The sequence below is a fragment of the Cupressus sempervirens genome, chromosome 7, assembly GCF_028749045.1.
Source record: "Cupressus sempervirens isolate cs-2001-9-10 chromosome 7, ASM2874904v1, whole genome shotgun sequence".
NCBI classification, from domain to species: Eukaryota; Viridiplantae; Streptophyta; class Pinopsida; order Cupressales; family Cupressaceae; genus Cupressus; species Cupressus sempervirens.
The window spans coordinates 215,093,710-215,115,468 of NC_143124.1; the positions used below are offsets into that span (position 1 = coordinate 215,093,710).

At 33.1% G+C, this 21,759-nt stretch overlaps 1 pseudogene; it reads left to right on the top strand.

The window, feature by feature from the left end:
* Positions 1 to 2,816: 2,816 nt before the first annotated feature.
* Positions 2,817 to 21,759, top strand: part of LOC149546253 (heterogeneous nuclear ribonucleoprotein Q-like) — a 56,112-nt pseudogene continuing 37,169 nt past the window's right edge.

A 21,759-nucleotide genomic window follows, 5' to 3' on the forward strand; every position in this document is an offset into this window, starting at 1 on the left:
TTGAGAGGGGGCATAAGATGGAGCATTGGTGATAAAAACTAGCCTTAATTCTATAGGGATGGATGGATTGTGTAAGTTCCCTTAGTTGAAATGAAGTTGATTGCATTAAAAGGGCAAGGTAGATTGAGATGGGGGAAATGGTGAAATACAATATCCATCACTACAAGTGGGAGACCTTTAACACTAGTAACTTTATTGGGATGGGTAAAGTCTTATCAAAAGAATTAAATTCTCTCCTCAAGGAGATTTGTATCCTCCCCTTCTTGGTGATGGATATAATAATATAGGACAAAAATCTGTGGGGAATTTAGTGTGAAATTGGCTTATCAATCCTTGGTTGGTGAGGAGGGAGCTTTGGAATGGAAGAATGTTTGGCATTCCCATTTTCTCCCTAAAATTAATTTCTTTTGGTGGTTGGTCATGCATAATAGCATTCTAACCATTAACAACCTTTAGAGGCATGGCTTTCAGATGTGTAATAGGTGTGTGATGTGATGCCAAGATGAAAAGTCCATCCCTCATCTTTTCATTCAATGTCCTTACTCTATTTAGGTTTAACAGATTATTTTTGGCCAACTTCAAATTTCATGGGTCTTTCATAATATTGTCTCCAAATTTATCCTTGGAATAGTAGAGCCCTGTACACCACTCCTTGATAAAAATGATATGGAAGGCCATTCCCCACTATAACATAATCAGAACATATGGAAAGAATAGAATAATCATATCTTTAGAGATACAAGTACCCCCTTAGGTGGTTACACAGAAATGTATGGGAGGAATAAGTGAGGAGGCCCTAAATTGGAGATGGAAAACTCCTCCTCCTCACCCCTCCACCCCTACACAAGTTGAGTGGTACTAGGAGAATGTTTGGAACATCAACCATGTTATTGAGAGAGTTGATAATTCTAAGATCAAGGAGAGGTTACAAACTTAATGGAAGTCACCCCCTTGAATAGGTTAAAATTGACTTTTGATGGGTCAAAGTGTAGAGAGGGAGCTACTATGGTAGGAATAATCTAGAATGCTCAAGGTGTTGGTATTAGGGGATACTCCAAAAAATGTGGCAATGGTTCAAGCAATCATGCAAAATTACTTGGGATCTTGTGGGGGGTGGAGTTAGCTAGTACTATGGGAATTCAAAATTTGATTATGGGGGGAGATTCTATGTTAGTCATTAAAGCTATCAAGGGGGAAATCAAGATGAGTTGGAATGCCACATTGATCATTAGGGATGCCCAATATATTTTGAGTAGTCTTATTGATATTAGGATACAACATGTTTAGAGGGAAGGAAACCATTTGGTAGACAACCAAACAAGATATAGATGCAAAGTCACCAATGCTCAAGTTTGATAGAATGAGAAAGATCTTCAAGTGTTGATCAAATCACTCATCCATAAATAGTTCTTTAAATGATTGAGTACAAATTGATGTATGATAGGGAGTGTCTTTTCACAATAGGCTTAGTGATGGAAATTTACATGGCCACTAACTATTTTTCCTATTTAGTAGGCCACATCATGATGGTGATACATTTAGAGCAATATTTTATCTACTATAGAGCTACCTCAGTGAAAAGGTGGCAATCATTACTTGTGATGAGAATTGGAAAGTTAATATTTAGTGCAATATTTGGGATGATATTTTACATCATCCAAGATGGATTTTTAAATCTTGAGACTGGGCTTCAAAAGGAAATCATATATAATGTGATTATAAATTTTTTTTTTTATTGTAAATTAATTGCTACAATTCATAAATGGCCTTTATTCACTTGGGGTTTCAAAATATGAAGCATCATAGCTTGCTACTCAGGATCTGGCTCTGGATTTTCTCAACACTTTTTTCAAACAAGTGAAGGCTATGACAACTAGACTTAAGGAAGGGGAAGAAGATCTAGTTGTGGACCTTGATGATGGCAAGGTCATGGAGGGAGCTAATTCAAGAATTGATCCATCTAAAATTGAGAGGGTTGTTAGGTAAGATAGAGTGACATTTTCTCATTTGAAGGAAGGAGTTTTCATCCTTTTCATGGAAAGCATCGAGGTCCATGATGAGATGGTCACTTGGTAGTTCATTATCCCCTAGAAAAAGTGTTGGGTTACAATTGATAGGATCTCCTTTGAGGTCATTTAAGAGCTAATAGCTAATGCAACTGGCCTACCAATATAAGAAAAATTCTAGTGGAAGCAACCTAGAGTGGTGGACAAGACAAACCTTAGGAACTTCTTTTTCTCTAAACAAGCCCTGTCCCCTTCCATGGTGGTTTTGCAAGGGAAAAGATTCTTGAAATGTGGGATATGGTTTTCTAAGTCATAATGCATTATGTTACTATGGAGGATAGGGTTAATGTCTATTATTACTATCATTTTCCTATTATGAATCACTTCTAGAACAAAGATTATATTTCCTTCCCTTTTCTCTTCTTACATTTTATTGAGGATTGTGTGTGGAATATTAGGAAGAAATGCAAGGAGGGGAAAACCTACTATGTTTACCATCAAGCTTTGATTTTTTGTCTTATTAAATTTTACAAAAGGCCTTGACCCTCAAATTTTGAGCCTTAGCCCATCACCCCTAAAAATTCCTACTAAAGTTTTTGCCCCCCTACTAAACACAAGCTTGAAGAGGACCTCATTGCCTTGGCTAAGAAGATTAATAAGGAAAAAATTAAAATCCTTAATGTTGAAAAAACTAGTACCACTTCTAGGAAGAGCATCAAATAGTCAAGTAAGAGGCTAAGAGAGAAAAATCCCTTGATTATGCCTAAGTTCGACAACCTAGGGAAAAATTATGGCCTTAGACCTAAATGCATGGCCACTAGACGTAATTGCAAAGAACAAGACAAGGAAGAAGTGGAGAGTGGAGATAAAAATGAGGATGTTATGGAGGAAGGTCGAAATGGTCCTTTTCCCTCTAAGGTTTTAGATACTTTCAAGACTAATACCATCACCCCAAATTTTGGGAAATCTAAGAATGTTGAGGAGCAAGGAACAGTCACTTTGCTAGTTAGGATGGGTAATCTAAATAGCCACACCCAGATGAAGATTACTAGGGGTGAAGGGGAGGATAATGGTAAGGCACAAGGGAGAGAGAACACTCAACAATAAGATGCCATGATGGAAATGGAGAAAAAAATGTAGAAAAATTTGAAGGTGAAGTTATAAAGGTCCATTGTTCATATGATCAAAAGGAACATGGACTTGGAGAATAAATTTGACAGGGTTACTAATTTCTTGGTGTGTCATGCACTCAATGAGCACTATGCTCTACCTCATGTTGACTAGCAAGGATGGTGCCACAAATGAAAAGGATGTGGAGATACTCATTCACTATATGGCTTCCTGGCCAATTACTAGTTTTTCTTGCTATTGGAGAACCCGAGGAACCAATGATCAGTCCTACCACTAGTGTTCTTTCTATTTTTTTTGTTTATGTTAGTTAGTTACTCTCTAAGCCTTTGGGCATTGTTAGGTTTTTTTATGCTAGACTAGTATTTGGTAAATTTGTATTTGATGGCCAAGTTTATGTATATTGTTAATACTTTTAATGTTTTTGGTAGTATTTACCTTACTGTTATGCTTATGGGGGGGTTTTTGAAATTTGGGTTGGGTAATTTTATGGTAATGTCTGCCAACTAATCTTCAAACAACTATTTTTCTCTATAATGGGTTAGCCCCCATTTTGGCTTCATCTTAATTTCAAAAATAATTAAAATAATTATTATTTTTTTTTTTCCTATTAACAACATTTTCACTTTAAATTAGAAAATGCACAAATTTTAAGTTCACTAGTCCATCAAATTAAATATCAATACTCTTTAATATTACCATTTAATAATAAATAAGAGCTTTTCATCTATCAATTGCTTTAGAATATAAGTGCCCTAGAATTTAGCCCTCTCCTCCAAATGGTTTTTATCAATAAAACTTTGTGTAGTAAAATCCTCCTATCCTCTCTTTTTAAGATTGATATTTTTAACAAAGCAATGCATGCTACGACAATCTACCACCTCTACTTCTTTTCTCATCAATAATTCTCCTCTAGATGCAAGTACATATAGTTTTATTGTTGCCATGTGTTATTACTTGGAAATCCTTCCTTATGCATGAGTTGGATAATCTTCCTATCCATGCACACCTTTTCAACATTTTTTGTTGGTCAAAGGTTATCATTTATTTTTGGTTTGAATCCTTGATGATATGCTTTGCCAATACTATCCCATCAAATGAAAGTATATGTTAGCTAAGTGACACCCACTAAATAAAAGGAAAGCATAGGCCAATAAGTGACACCCACAAGATAAATAAAAATTCCATCCCCATCATCAAAAAGATAAATAGGAATCAATTATTTGACATAAAATCAAGGATATGTTTCACAAGAAAATATCCTCAATTTATTCACAAATGAGCTAAGAACAAGTGTCCTCAACTTGATACCCTCCTCAATAATGAAAATATTCATGGATGCCTAAAATGTGGAAAATATTAAGATAATTGTTATATTATTTTTTGTGAGTAATCACATTTTTTTATTAAAAAAATGAACAGACATTTCTCAATCCTCTACTCTCTATTTTGAAAACTTCAATTGCTAAACTATGAAAGTATTCCAAAATATACATTATGGAAATTAAAAAGGTTGCTCTGGACCATTATGTACTAAAAAACTAATAGTAAGGTGTTGCACATGGTACCATACAATGATTTTTTTAAAGAAGATTTCCCTCCATTACGAAGAATATGTTATCTTTCAAGGAACCACAAGTTACATTAGAATGCACAACTTGTCTATGATCACAACTTGGGTTTCCCATATCAGCTCAGACCTTGTAAAACTAATAGATATAACAACCACATTTAGATAGAAAAAGAAAGGTATAATTTAGAATTATCAACTTTAAAAGTTCCCAATTTTGGAGCAAGTCCTATATTGGTCTTCTAGGTTTCAAAATCCATGATGATAGTCTCACCCAGGTAAAACTAAAATAATTCTCATTTCAAACTATAAGCAACAATAAAAACCATCAATATTTTACTATTGCATATAGCTCCTCAATACTATCATATTCTTAGTAATTGAGGATCACAAAATAGTTATTTATCAACTAGTTCACAATGAAGAACACCCATTGCTTTGGAAATGGAAAGTATTTATAGAGATTCCATTTGCATCCATCCCACACTACTTCCAAATAAGATAGCTAGTTTGATTAATGCATCTATTTTAGGGACTACCTATATTTTAGCAATATGGGAGGTGAAGAATCTCCAAGAATAGTTGCATTTAATTTAAGACAAGCAACCTGACATTGCCTTCCACAAATCCCACTACCATTAAATTTCTTTAGGATGATCTCTTTCTAGCCTAACATTGTAGCATGATATAGTTGTTGGGTATTTGAGTACACTATACATTTTCACCTCAAGTACAATAGTTGTCTCCCTAAAAACTATCCAATTTCCTATATTTGTAATAATAACTAATGAAAATATGTGACATAATTTACACTTTCCAATAGAACTATTGTGATAGGTCTATAATGGAAGTGATGAATTACATATGTTGTTAGGTTTTATGGTTCATCATATGCAAAGTGATTCTTAGCTAAATACTTTATGATTTGGCTCATTAGTATACAAATTAGATTAATATGCCTTTTATTTTTCAATTTATGTGTCTTATTATATTTACATGACAACTTATATATGTTGTGAAATGATCAATTTACTTGTGTGGAACTGAAATTTGTTAGTTTGTGGTGACTGATCAAGGAAGTACTATACATACTTCATAATTTTATTAGGATTTTGGGCTAATGTGTAATAATTAATTATAACCCTAAAGTAGTAAAAATACTTGTATAAAAAGATCTTAGGGTTAGGGATTGTTTCATAATGTGATGCAAAAATTGCTTCTTGTGGCGGTATTGAGTTGTAAGGGATTCCAAATTGTAATTAGGTTGTAATCACTAGATCCTAATAATATTAGACTTTTTGTTTGGTGGATGTAGTTCAGGGATTGGGTGAACCACATTAATTCTTGGTGTCTTGTGTTCTCTTCTATGTGATCTATTATTTTATGATATTGATTATATTTGCATGTAATTTTTATTTATGTCGATGGTTTATCCTAGCAAGTGGTATCAGAGTGAGGTTATTTTTATAGTTATCCTCTATAAGAAAGTCTCACGGTTGAGTGAGAGTGATGGAAGATGAGGGTAAGCTAAGGGTTGACAAGTTTAATGGGTAGAGCTTTCAGCTATGGAAGATGCAAATGGAGCACTATCTCTATTAGAAGGATTTATGGAAGCCATTGGAAGGAAAAACTAAGAACCAGGGAACTTTGACAAATGAGGACTAGGAGATTTTTGACAAAAAGGCACTTGGAAGCATTCAATTATGCCTAGCACTATTAGTAACATTACAAAAGTGAAGACAACAAAAGAGCTGATGGAAACCCTAGTGAAATTGTATGAAAATCCCTCCACTTTAAATAAGGTATTTCTCATGAAGCATTTATTTAATATAAAAATGGTAGAAGGTGGATCTATTGTAGATCATTTAAATGAGTTTAATACTATTACTATTTAGTTATCTTCTGTGAGTATTAATGTTGATGAAGAAATTAGGGCTCTCTTGATTTTTTGTTCTTTTCCTGAAAGCTTGAATGGATTGGTAATGGTTGTGAGTAATTCTATTTTTGGATCTAATACCCTAAAATATGATGATGCAATCAATATTATTTTGAGTGAGGAAACTTGTAAGAAAACCTTAGGTGGATCTACAACAGGAAGTGCTTTGAATGCATAAAGCAAGGGTAGAATGAATGAGAGAGGAAATAATTCCAAAAATTGTGGGAAATCAGGAAAGTCAAAGGGGAAAAGGTCTCAATCTAGAGGACCAAGAGATTGCTAGTACTGTGGTAAACTAGGGCATAAGAAGAAATATTGTTGAACTCAAAAGAACAATGAAGGAGATAAACCAGAAGGGAACAATGAGGCAAATGTGGTAAGTAAAAAATTTGAAGAGGATTCTTTGCTTTTGTCTTTAGAAAGTGTTGATGATTCATGGGCTTTAGATTTTAGTGCTTCATTTCATGCTACACCTTGATGAGAGCAATTTATGTCCCAAATTATGCAATATTTTACCTTTCATATAAACCTTCATGTTCATTTCAATATCTATTTTAATATTCCATTTTCTCCTTCTATGTTGCAAATTATCTAGTATTTATAAGTAATATTTAATACAGTTATTAGATAGAATATGTGAATAAACAGATGAAATTGTATTTATCTAACAAGTTGATAATATGTTCTTCCTATCACCTGCTATGCATCTTCTTGTAGATCTTTCATCAATATAAAACTCCATCAAATTTGAAATAAGATACATTTGTTGCACATATCATCCACCCTATGTAAATATGTGGAAAGGGCATTGAAGACTGGTCGAGGATGCATTTTCCAGCTGTATAGGTTTTAATGTACATATTAACTATAATATTTTTTGTAGACTTCATAAATATGACATGAATATGAAGGAGAGTTACGTGCCAAAGGATGGGAAAAAAGTTGGACCAAAGATTAACCATTCCTAAGTATTTTGGAGTAAATGGCTATTAGAAAATGAATAAAAAATATTGTAGTTCATGAATCACATGAACAACATTACTGTCAGCTAGATTTGCTCCATATTTATACTCTATTACAACAATAAAATTTTTAAAACCATAGCTCAAAATGGTGGATGGAAATGAGGCTTCAAATAATATCATCTGTTGTAGCTGCTACAAGTAATATTAATCCATTTTTCATGGTTCCATTTCTGCAAGCAAGATTTATGGTGAAGATAATGTTGTTTTGACAGCAATAAGCTACCTATTATTAGCATGCAACAAATTTTTGTTCTATTTCCAAGTATTACTTATTGTTTGTACTTTCAAAATGGCTCAGAACTTGTTATAAGATCTACATATAAAGGTAGTGTAAGCATATAGGAGAGGCAAATTGGTAATCTACAACATCCTGGAGGAAAACACTATTTGACATAGGTCTAAACTATACTACTTTGCAATAAATAACAACATCTATTTTGACATGGTTATAGTAGTGTAGAGTTTGTCTTCTCTACTCATCATGAAAACTGAGGAGTTTGGGCCCACTCTTTGGTAAAGCATGATGACTATTTTATTTAGTATAGCTTGTTTGCTATATAGTGTTAACAGTTTCATTATGCATTCACACGTTCTAATAAATTAGATGTTTAGGTTTTCATCATTTTATTGATTTCTAGATTAGTTGATTTATATTCCAGATTAGTGAATACTTTAAATCATTATTGATATTATCTTACTATATATTGATGTTTTTGAGTTTGCTTTATTTCTAATGTTCTCGTCGCTAGGAAGTGATAGTTCCTATTGCTTGGATTTACATGGCTTTTCATAGATTCACTTGCATGCATTGTAGATGCATTCATAAACCCTCATCTCACAACTATCACCTCTTGATAGCATATTGCTCAAAAACCTTTTGCAGGCTTATGCTCTCAGATTGACACATATAGACCACCCAAATTCTATCATAAATTGTTAATTATTTATTATTATTTGCCCTAGTGTTGGCCTATCACACCTCATAGAGGTTATTTCATTGATCATGTCCAAGGGGATTTTAGGCTTGTTTATTTGGGGGATAATGAACTATGTTAGATTGTTGGAAAGGGGAAAGTTGAGATTAATTTGCATAATGGGAATCATTGGCTACTACATGAGGTAAGACATGTTCCAAGGCTGAGTAGGAATTTAGTTTCAGTAAAGAAAATCAATGATGAGGGTTGTGTAGTTACTTTTAAAGACAAAAATTGGAAGGTTTCAAAAGGTTCCCTTGTAGTAGCAAAAGGTGTGAATTAGGAACCTTCTATATTTGTATAAGTCATATTGTTCCTTCTACTTTGATTATTTTAGAGAAAAATGAATGTTTAGGAACAATTGTTGCAGTTGAGTAGAGAGAACAAATAGTTGATGTAGATTCTGATATAGCACTATGGCACAATAGACTTGGGCACATGAGTGAGAAAGGTATGAAAGTAATTAATTTAAAGCTATTTTTACTAGGTCTAAAATGTGTCAATATAGATTTTTGTGAAAGTTGTGTTTATGGAAAAAAAAGTAGAGTGAGCTTTGTGAAGACAGGGGAGGAAACTAAAAGTGAGAGATTAGAGATTTTGCATACAAATGTATGGGGACCAGCTCAAGTATCTTCCTTTGGTGGCTCTCATTATTATGTTACATTTATTTATGATGCAACTAGAAAAGTATGGGTTTCTTTCCTTAGACAAAAATTTGATGTATTTCAAACTTTCAAGAAATGGAAATGCTTGGTTCAAAATGAGACTAGTAAGAAATTAAAATGTCTGAGATCTGATAATGGTGGTGAGTATTGCAGTCTTGAATTTGAAGATTATTGCTCCACTAATGGTATTCATAGAAAGAAAATTTTTCCAAGGACTCCACAAGAAAATGGAGTAGTTGAACACATGAACAAGACTATACTAGGACGTGCAAGGAAAATGATGCTACATGTGGTGTTTCCCATAAACATGTGGGTAGAGGTCATTAGTACTACTATATATTTGATCAATAGAGGTCCCTCTACTCCTTTGGGTTGTGGTATTTCAAAGAAAGCATGGACTGGTAAGAAGGCGTGTTATTCTTTTCACAAAACCTTCAGTTGTGAAGCATTTTCTCATATAGATTTTGAAAATAGAACCAAGCTAGAAGCTAAGTCAAAGAAATGCATATTTGTTGGATATGGAAGTGATGAATTTGGTTGTAGGCTCTGGGATTTTGAAAATCATAAAATTGTAATAATCAAGGATGTCATATTCAATGAGAAAGTGTTGTACAAAGATTTGTTGCAACAACATGAGAAGAAAGAAGATGATTATGTAGTGCTAGATGATACTCCAAGAGATGATGTTCCAACAATTCTTCATGATGTGTAACAACCAAAACAAAAAATACCACACACTATAGTGCATGTTAGATAGTCAACAAGGCCAAGTAGACTTTTAGAAAGATTTTCTCCTTCTTTGTACTATATTTTACTTACTGATGCTAGTGAATCTAAATGTTATGATGAAGTTGTGTAGTTGGATACTAAGATTCAGTGGGAGTCTGCAATGAAAGATGAAATGGACTCTTTGCTAAGAAATAAGACATTGGATTTATACAAGTTGCCTGCACATAAAAGGGCTTTTACAGAATAAATGGATTTACAAGTTGAAAGAAGAGGATGGAGGTAAGAAAAGATTTAAAGCCAGGTTAGTTGTAAAAGGATTTGTACAAGAAATGGGCATTGATTTTGATGAGATATTCATTCATGTTGTTAAAATGACTTCTATCTGTACTATATTAAGTATTGTGGCTACTAAAGATTTGCATTTGGAGCAACTCGATGTTAAAAAAACCTTCCTTCATAGTGATTTGGATGAAGATGTGTGTGTGTGTGTGTGTGTGTGTGTGTATGGCTTAGCCATAGGGATTTGAGGTCAAAGGTAAGGAGAACTTAGTGTGTAGATTGAACATAAGTTTATATGGCTTGAAACAAGAACATCGGTAATGGTATCTAAAATTTGACACTTTTATGCATGAGCATGGATATAGTAGGTATCATTTAGATCATTGTGTTTACTTTAAGAGGTTGGATGATGACAACTAAATTATTTTATGTTTATATGTTAATGATATGCATGTAGCTAGGTCTAACATGGATCACATTAAGGGGTTGAAATGCTAGGTAGCACATGCATTTTCTATGAAGGATTTGGGGGCAGCAAAATAAATTCTTGGTATGAATATTTGTCGAGATAGAAAGAATAGAAAGTTGACGTTATCTCAGGCTAATTATATTGTGAAGGTGTTGCAATGTTTCTCTATACAGAATGCTAAAGCTATCAGCACACCTTTACCTAGTCATTTGAAGTTGATTAAGGAGATGTGTCCCAAGACACAAGAAGAGGAGGATATGATGTCTAAGGTACCTTATGCTTGAGCTATAGGAATCTTGATGTATGTTATAGTATGTACAAAGCTAGATATTGCACATTCAGTGAGAGTCGTTAGCAGGTGTATGAGTCATCTAGGAATTGAGCATTGGAATACAGTTAAATAGATTCTCAGATATTTGAGAGGAACATCCAATAAGCATTTACATTTGGGGGCTTTATTATTGAGTTAGAGGGATATGTTGACTCAAATTTGGTAGGGGATATTGATACTAGGCAGAGTACTAAAGTTATGTATTTACTATTGGTGGGGCAACAGTGGGCTAGGTTTCCAGGTTATAGAAGGTTAATGTTTTATCCACTATAAAGGGAGAGTATGTTTCTTCTACAAAGGTAGCCAAGGAGATGATATGAATTTAGTTCTTCCTAGAATAATTGGGACACCCTCAGAAGGATAATTATTTGTTTGCAGATAGTCAAAGTTCCATTCATCTTGCAAAGAATTCAGCTCTGCATTCAAAGACAAAACACATTCACCTGTAGTACCATTTCATTCGGTTAGTTTTGGATGATGGATAGTTAAAGTTGGACTAGATACACATAGATGACAATCTAATAGATATGTTTACAAAGGTAGTGACAAGGGAGAAGTTGAACTCCTCTTCAACTTCAATTGGTCTTCTAGACTGAATAGAATAAAAGACCAACAGAGTCCAGGGTGGTTTGATCTAGTGGGAGCCTCACAAAGTAGTGGCATAGCTATAGGATTTTTCTCCAAGTGGGAGATTTTTTTCTAGTGTGGAGCCTAATCAATCCCCAAGTGGGAGATTGCTAGTTTGTGGTGACTGATCAAAGAAGTACTTGATGAAGGGTGCTCCCTTTAATACCATAAACACATAATAGAAACCAAGAAACAACAACAAATGTGAGAACACAATATGGACTTCTTATTTGCACCTCAAATGTGGAATTATAGAATTCACAAGTACAATATGCTAACCCACATGGGCACCTTAATTATACTAATCTACAAAACTAAGCTGCGAACTACCACCCAGAGTTGTCCTATACAATGTTCAAGCCTTTCTTAAATAGGCAATTGTATGCCACTCGAGAAGGTTCAAGATGCTCAAACTTAATAGCTAGTGCCAAAAGACCCTAACAATACATATATAGAGTCAGCTAAATATATTTTTGACAAATTATTTTAGAAATTTTTGGTAACCCAACTTCAAAAGGGCATAACTCTCAAACTATTTCTTCGATTGGCTATTATAACCACTTTTTAGAAATGTCAGTTGCTGATCTACAAACTTGATATGGCACAAGTGCCCTTTTGTTGAGTTTTTAGATCTTATCTGGGCACTCTAAGGCCTCCAACATTGAGTTCAAAGGTTTTTCTATAAATTTTTCCACTGAAAATCTGTAATAACTTCTCTGATACTTAAGTTGGAGCAATGAGATATTTAAATGGTAGGCTTATAACTCTAAAATGAACCTTCCAGTAGAAAATGAGAACATTCAAAGCTCATATGAAAAATTTACTAAAAATAGAAAGTTCCCATAAATAGTAACCACCCTGTCTGCTAGTCCTTATTAAAATAGAAAAGATTGAAAATAAAATTCTTTTGGGTGATGCAAGATTGCTTTTACACCCAAGATAGTCTTGCATCAGTACTATACATACTTCATAATTCTTTTGGTCCCTATTTAATCAAGATTTTAGGCCTATCTGTAATAATTAGTTATAACCCTAAATTAGTAATGTGTGATGTGAAAATTGTTTCTTGTAGCTATATTGAGTAGTAAGCGATTATAGATTGTAATCAAGTTGTAATCACTAGATTGTAATAATATTGGAATTGTTGTTTGGTGGATGTAGCCTAGGGATTGGGTGAACCACGTTAAATCTTGGTCTCTTGTGTTCTCTTCTATGCAATCTATTATTTTATGATATTGTTTATATTTGCATGTAATTTTTATTTGTGTCTATGATTAATCCTAATAGGGATTTTAATGCTCTAATTCAATTTAGATTTCCACAGTCTATTTTTGAGTGGATTTCATAGTTATTTTACAAGTTTCCATATAATTTATTGTATTCACATGGAAATTTGGGAAAGTGTTAGCTATTACTTGCAATTTTGAAGTGACCTAAACTAACTACATTTGGATTATTGTTCATCCTATATACATCTAACACCTCTTTCTGATGTCTCCCTTGTCAACCTTGATACATGCATACCAATATTACACACTATGTCACAAGTACAGTTGTGGTTTCATGACCATAAAAGTAGAAACTCTTTCATTCATTAGTTTTCCTCTTTAATTAGGCTTCCATTAATTTTATCATTGTATCTCCCCTACTTCTTTCTTTCAAACATCATAAAACCAAGTAAACTATAACAATATAACAGTAAGCTATAGATTCTACATACTCTAGAGTATGAATAAACCCTCTTAAAGTACCTAAGAGTGTTATCAATTATAAGTCATAACTCGAGTGATTTATCTCTAAAAGATGAATACTCACACTCGATGCCTTGCCTTCAAGAGATCCATATGGAAAGCATGATTGATGATTTTCTTGACATGAGTCTATTTCTCAACTATCAATTCCACAAGTCCTTGTACAACCAATTTTCTTGTAAGAGGGCCCTTTGTGGCCCTTATAAAGCTACAAAATTTAGTGGACAATATCTCCTTACAAAGCTCAGGGTGGAAAACAACCAAGTTGGATTGAGGCCCAAACTAGAAACAAATTCCTGACCTACTATATCACATAGAACAAGTTTATTTAATTAATCAATGTTGCAAAGCTCTAGATTTCTAGCCATATGATTAAAGAAAACTAGATTCTTAAAGGCCTAACTAATCTTGAATATGAATTGGAGTAGAAATTTCTTTCATCTCATTCTCTTCTTCATTATCAACTTAAAGATTGATTTATTTTTTCAGTGTCGTAAATCTTTAACTAAAGTAATGGTTTCCCTCCAACCATTTGTAAAGGCCTATCTAAATTGGATTTTATGTTGTTTTAATTATCATCTTGAATAATAGTTCTATATATGTCTAGTTTTTTTTCTCTTTTTTAGAAAATAACATGTTCTTGTATAGATTATAGTTGATGCTCAATGAGGCACTTTGTCAACAAGGACCAATTTTCATTTTTAGATTCTACAAACTATGAACATGTAGCCTATAGATGAACATATATACATGTATATTATGGACTTGTTTACATAGATTTATTTTTCATTCCTATCAATTAATGAGCAATACATAGATTCTAAATGATTATTCAGTCGGTGAATTGACAACTTGACACTCACCATGATGGGTATATACAAAGCACATACCACAAAAGAATGAGGTTAAGCTATGCAAATTTATTATTGTGTAAGTTGCATATAGCTAAAGTTTCTTTTTCTTATTCATGTTTAAAAATGAGTTACCTAACTATTGAGTAATTTATCTAACAACAGTGCAAAATCCTTGCTAATGGGTCACCATGTTTAATTGTGTAGATATGTTGCAAAGGAGGATAATTATGACTAGTGATTGCTTGGAACCTCTACAATGTCAACCAAAAAGAGATATTTGTAAGAATAATAGCACAACATACCCTACAAAAAAAGAGACAAATAACATACTAGACACTACCAATGTGGAATTTTAGTCACCTCTACAAAGATCTACATACCTCAAAATGGTAACCTATAGAGCAACTTGCAATCAACTAGAAATATATTAGATACCAAGGTATGATTCCAACTAGCCTTGATACAATCAAAACTATAATACACCAATCTCCTAGAAGGAATAGGAAAAATGTAGTTGGAAAACATGCTCCACATGCCCCAAATTAATGCCAATTGTGTACAAGAACTGCTCTACCACGATTGCTTGTATAGTCTACAATTTGCATCTGAATCAAAAACCCTATGGAACCAACAAATTATACAAAGATGGTCTACATGACAATTTCCTAGCATTTCCACTAGAGGAATGATTGCCCACAATTGTTCAAGACCAAAGACCTACATGGACCTAGACCAATTGTACATTCTACTCAAAACAAGATCTTATAACATAACATTGGGGTGTCCAACATCACACAATGGAGCATCCCTACTAGTTTGACACAATCAAACCCACAAAACTCAACAATACAATCCCATTAGAGTGACAAAGTTCCCAACTTTTTCATAGCCTAGGAAAATACTGAGAAAGATTGTGTAATCCAAGCTTACATTATCGCATAGTTGCATTATATATTTTCTCTGCTATAAATAATGACAAACACTTTCCTACATAACAATTACAATATGTCAAAAGCTCATTAAATGATATTGCATATTTGTATTATATATTCCTTGCCCTAAATAATGACAAGCATTTTCCTACATAACAATTACGACATGTCAAAGGCTCATTAAATGCTATGACATATTTGCATTATATATGTTCCATGGTCTATCTATAGACAATTCAAGGTAGTTTTGATACAAGATTTATTCATTAATTTGATCCATGCTCTTGCGTTATAGGTTATTAATTTTATAATATGTTTGTTTCTAGCAAGTCACTATAAGGAAGCCCTTGTTAGGATTGTGGCATATGATTTATCAAGCTTATCTTATTCATTACATGGTCTATACCAAGCCCCAAAATTCCATGTATCAATCAGTTATGAGCTCATCTTCTTTGTCTTTGATTCAAGTGATTAATAATTTCAACTTGTCTGTTACCTCTGCCTCAAACTTAAAACTAATTAAGGCATATTGATCAAATCCTTTGAGATTTTATGATTGTGACTAAAGAAAAATATCCTACTTTGGGTTGTAACTTATAAATTCATTATATCACAAGATGTAGTAACAACAAAGATAATGCTTCCTTAGTTGGATTAGTTGGAACATTAGTTGGTACAAGTCTCGTAGTGTGCCGAAAATTACAGAGGACTCACTATACACGTGGAGTGCCATACTCCTTATTGTATTAAATGAAAAATTAAATATTATTGAATGTTCCATATTTCCATGTCAATGCAATGTGCTACTAAAAGTTTCATGCATGCAACTATTTATGAATCATATGTCAACTACAGAGCATCATTATTGAACTAAATGTATCAAGTATCATGTTTAATTATCAAACTAAATTTAGTATATGTGATAGTAGTTAATATTGCAGTTTGTATTATGACATTAATGACTACAAAACTGGGTAAGCAATATTTTATAGAATTGTAATTGACCTTGGCTATTGATATCTTTAATGATTGAGATTCACCTAGATTGATGGTCGATAAAATATTCAATTATTATACCTAGTTAAGCCAATGAAATGGAAATCTCTCTTGTACAAAGTGAATGTAGTTCTTAAAATTCTTTTAGGAGAAGTTTAACAATAACTTCTATAGTTAATTTGTGCACCAATAGATCTTAAATGGTACATCTTATTTTAATGATTTATTTTTGTTGATTTTATATTTCAGTTAGCTACTCATAGCTATTGTTCTATTCTATAACTTGTAATGATGCATACTATATATATATATTTTGTGTAAAAGTGTTAAATAGTGGTCATTTTAATATGGTGCCTAATACATACTTAAAGATTCCCCAATAATTGTGCACTACAACAACCCTAAACATTGTCAATACTCTAGAATAAATGTCCCAATAGTTGTGTATTATGGATACATATAAAGTTTTTGATTAAGGAAAATATGTTTTAATGGGGCCCTGAAATCCTTACACTACTAAAAGTGAAACTTAGATAAAATGCTTAAAGTATTAGACAAACTAAAAGAAACATTCTAAAATAGCCCCCCTTAGGGAAACAAGATATAAACTAGATAAAAACAAGGGAGTAGAACAAAAAACCAGGAGAGGCCCAAAAGCTAGGAAGGCTGCTTAGGTTATTTCTCTAAGTATTTTTGTAGCTTGAATTTATAGTTCAGACATTCTTCCATGCCTCTTTCATATCAGATAGATCTAGTTCTCAGGTTCTTGGATATCCTTCTTCTTTGTGTTGGATCTAGTTCTTTTCCTCAAGCCATCCTCAGGAGACATTTCTTTGGCGCTGTTAGGAGAATGGTCATGTTTTTGTTTGATCCTATGTTTTTCAATTTTGTTGATGAGCACCTTAATATTATCATTATCCTCTTTGAGGATGTTTTAGCTTTTCTCTATAATGTTTTGCATAGAGCCCTCCTTGGTTTGAACCCTACTCTTCTCTTCCTCCACTTTGTTGTTCATGTCCTTTTCCTCCTTTGTTTTCCTATTTTATAGGCTATAGTTCTCCCTTTCCAAATTGCTCACTCTATATTTGAGCTCCTAAATTTCATGGAAAATCCATTTGGTGGTTCTATAATTGTCCACCACACTATTTTTTGCATTATTAAGCACATCCATTTGAGGTTTTTCCTTTGTGATATCACTTAAGATAACAAGATTTGGGTCAATCAGCTCTATTAGGAATAAACCATGGATAGAAATAGCAATTCCATGCAAATATAAACAATATTAGAAAACAATAGATCACACAAAAAAGAACACAAGACACCAAGACATAATGTGGTTCACCCAATCCCTAGGCTATGTCCACCAAACAACAAGATCCTCCATTTTAACTTTGCCCTCTTTATTCTCCTTGACCATTGTTCTAATAATTTCTCTATGGATCCCCATCCTTGCAAAAATAATATCAAAATTCCTCCACACCACATTTCTATCTTTTCCCGTAATCATGCATTTTTAATGGTTGGATCCCTATTCCTCACAATCCTACTCGTGCTCTTCCCCACACCCCTGCTTCTTATCATACTCATCACTATCCTTCCCCACCTCCTAATTTTCCTCATTAGGTTCAGAATCTCTCCCTCTTTTACCACCCCTAAAAGTCTTGACCTCAAAATCCTCCTCTCTATTGGCTGGCATCTTAAAGGTAATGTTTCTCTTACCACTCATCCTCTTTTTGTCCTCCCCTTCTTTGAGATTGATCTCCTCATCTCTAACAGTGTTGTCACCCTCTGTGTCCATACCCTCTACCCTTTCATTATAGTCCTTGTTGGATGAAATATCAAAGCCCTATTTAGGTTCAATATTCACTATTTTCTCATTTCTCTCCATTTTGATACTTTTTTTTTACCAATATTGTACTATGGGATAGCATACTCCTCCATGTCCAAGTGCATCTCTTGGCTATCCTTAGTATCTAAAGAAGTATAGTCCTCTCCTAACTCATTCAAATCATCTATACCCTTCTTCCCTACCTTCCTATTCTTAATTTGTTTCTCCATAGACCTAACCTTAAAAAAATCATAGATTAGCAACAAGAGCCCTTCATGGAATAAGTGGGAATACATATAAAGTTGCACAACTCCTCCAATTAATATTAATTGTATTTAGGGTATAAGTGGGAATCTACTAATATATGTCAAATTTATTAGTAGACTGAAATTAATTATAATTTTTTGTTTTATTTCTAATTGATAATTGGAAAATTAGATGAACACAAAATGAATAGTAATAAAACAAATTCTCTACCCCTCCACACTTCCTATTATTCTTCTACATATATCTGAGACAATTATTCTTTTCTTATGTTTATTTTTCTTTGGACTCTCAATAAATGTGTTTAACCACTACCATCTTTCTCTACATTTACATTACATCTATATGATATTTATCTTTATCAAAAGCTCTTAGCATATACTTCCTTTATACAAAGATTTGAGCAATTAGAGTCCCCAGCTAGAAATGTGCTTGTGTTTGTTGATGTTTAATCTTAAATTTTTTTAAATGATTAAACCAACCAACCATAAGAAAAAGAAACAAAATATTATGCTGAAGTTGATTTTAAAGAAAACATGAAGACTTGACATCTTGGGAGGGAAAATGTGTACCAAATAAAACTTTTTAACCACATGCATTATCATACTCAAAAGAATTAAATAAGAATGGGGAAAAAAATGGGAATTGACATGCTAGGAATTAGACTACACCATATGATATGTGAAGATCTTATATGTGAAGCTAGAAGATGCAGGATATGTAAATAAGAGTGGGTAGAGATAATAAGATCTTATTGCACTCAATAAGTGGTGGACACAATATGAAATTACATCATAAAGTTCTTAGGTACAAGGATATTCAAATCAAGCACATTGTTATGCCAAACTTGAAGACTTTAATCTATTTGAAGAAAGTTAGAAAAATTGTAAGGGTTGCAAATTTTGTAATTGAAATGTATGTTAGATGATCCAAGTTGTCAAAGGAAAAATAAATATAGTTTGTGAGAGCCTTCTATTTTAAACTTCACTTTTTTGTTTTTGTTTGCTAGCTATACCTAAGTCTGATAGAATGTTTGGCCTCATAGACATTAAAGATGAACTCTGATTAGTTAGATTTTAAGATACTTTAAACTAGAAATTACACATTAACAAGGTGCAATGATTACACCAATAGGAAGATATAGATCAAAGTTTATATATTTAAGAGTTCAGATCAAAAAATTATGCATTTATTAACTAAAATTTAATGAGGCATGCTAAGAATTAGTTTGATCATGCACAATATGTTTGTTGGTGTTAACATTTTCTTGAAGACCTAAAGATCAATAGCAAGATGATACCTTTATATTATTGAGGTGGGTGTAGGCAATCTTGTTGATTAAGAGAAATGTAGGTAATGTAGTTATCTATATAAATATTGATCATTAATTTTTCTCTTATCTTGCTATAAATTTACCCATCATACACCATCTTTATAAATTGCATAATGATTCATTAGAAATAAAGACTTTCAAGATTTGGGATGAATGAAAAAGAGATTTTTGTGATGCATTGGAAAATGAGTATAAAGATATTACAAAGAAAAATCTTGTAGGATAATTCTCGAAAGAAGCTTAGTTAGTAGACTACTAATTTAATTTTGTCAAGTAGTCTAGAGAATCACAAATAAATGAAATGACCTATTTTATCAAATCTTATAAACCTAAATGTTTGTATATTTAAAAGTATTTAAATAGTTATTGTGAAAGTAATTACAACATGAATGGAATATCAATTTTAAATGGCTATTTCTTATTATTAGGAAGCAAATATAACTAATTATAATCCATTATGTTAGGTAATATGATGATTTAAAAAATAAATCAAACAAGATAATAATAAATTTGGATATTACTTTATCCATAGGCAAGCATAACAATGACATGCACAGCCAACTTGACTTGTACGAAGGTTTTTAGTATTGCATTGATGGTGTCTACCTCTCTAAGCAAGGACAAGATGTCAAAAAATGAGAATTAGAGACCTGAAGATGCCAAAACTATAGTTGTTCTAAGTTTTTCTAAAGTAGATAAATATTTTTGTAACCCTATCATTCTAGTACAAGGTCTTGGTTCAAGGAATCTTGGCATGGAAGATGAAAAAGGTAAAAGTGTTGTGTCAATAGTTAGGACATTCAAACAAGCTGTTGAGGGGACCCTAGTACTCTTAGAGGGAGCCTGGTTCATCAAAACAGAGTGCTCTCCATTGGTCATTATTGTGGAAGAAGGGAATAGTGGTAAGGGACCCTTGCCAGTAGATTTTTTGGTATGCCCTAATTCCCAAATGTTTGTTTCTATTAAACATGAGGAAATCAAACTATGTAATTGTGCTATATTATTTTTTGTTGATGATGTCTCCAGCCTTCCATCCCATAATTCTTAATTTATTGGTTGAATAGAATATGAGAAGGGAGATTTGGACTCTTTTTTCCATATAGTAGGATGATACAAAAGGGTTCATTTATTATCTTTTTTTGTGATGCCAAATCCCTAAAATTGGTCATAGAGAGATGCTTCTAGAAAGTGGGAAACTATAATTTTAGTTCCATTCCTTGGTCAAAGGAGGTTACTAGTAAAGAAAATCTTTTGATTACTTCCCTAGATGGATTACAATTAATAATCTCCCACCCTTGTTGTGGAACTTTATCCCGCAATCCCTCATGCCTCTTCAAAAACTCTTGAAGCTTGATAGATCTAAAATGTTGATTCCTAACACTGATGCTTGGGTCTTGATAGCTCTAAATGCTAATTCATCTATGCCACAAAATATCTTGTTTGACCTTGATGGGTCCCCAATTTGATGCCCTGTCACTTCCCTAGGAGGCCCTTATGCATGTTTTTTGTGCATGAGGGAGGATCACCAACATTGAAATTGACCTCTGATTAAAAATGATTTTGGCCTTCCCCTTGTGTTAATCCTAAAGAGCCAATTATCTTTAACCCTTTTGTTGAGCCTAGAATTTTTTGGGAGAGGATCAAGAATCGTGTTGATATACTCCTAGTCCCAAGGACTCATTTGGAATCTAATCAAAACATGAAAAAAAACTTTGGACAAGTTTAAAGGTGCCTTTGATAAAATGACACCTCCTCTTAAGATTGGAGACCTCACCCTTGAGATATTTGATTCCTTTCCTAACATTCAAAGTATTGGTTTTGGTCTCCTTAGAAATAAGGAAAAACCTAGGCACATAAGAATAAATGCCCAACAAATTGTGATAGAGAAAACAAAAAACAAAGAGGAGGCCATTAAAAGGAAACCCTACATGAGGAGAAAGCCCTCTATTTTGGATTTTGGGCTAGATACCCCTATTAACTCTAACCTTGATTCTACCTCACCCACACCCTTCTTAGTAGAGAAGGTGGAGATGGTGCTACCCTATGATATAGATAAAGTGGA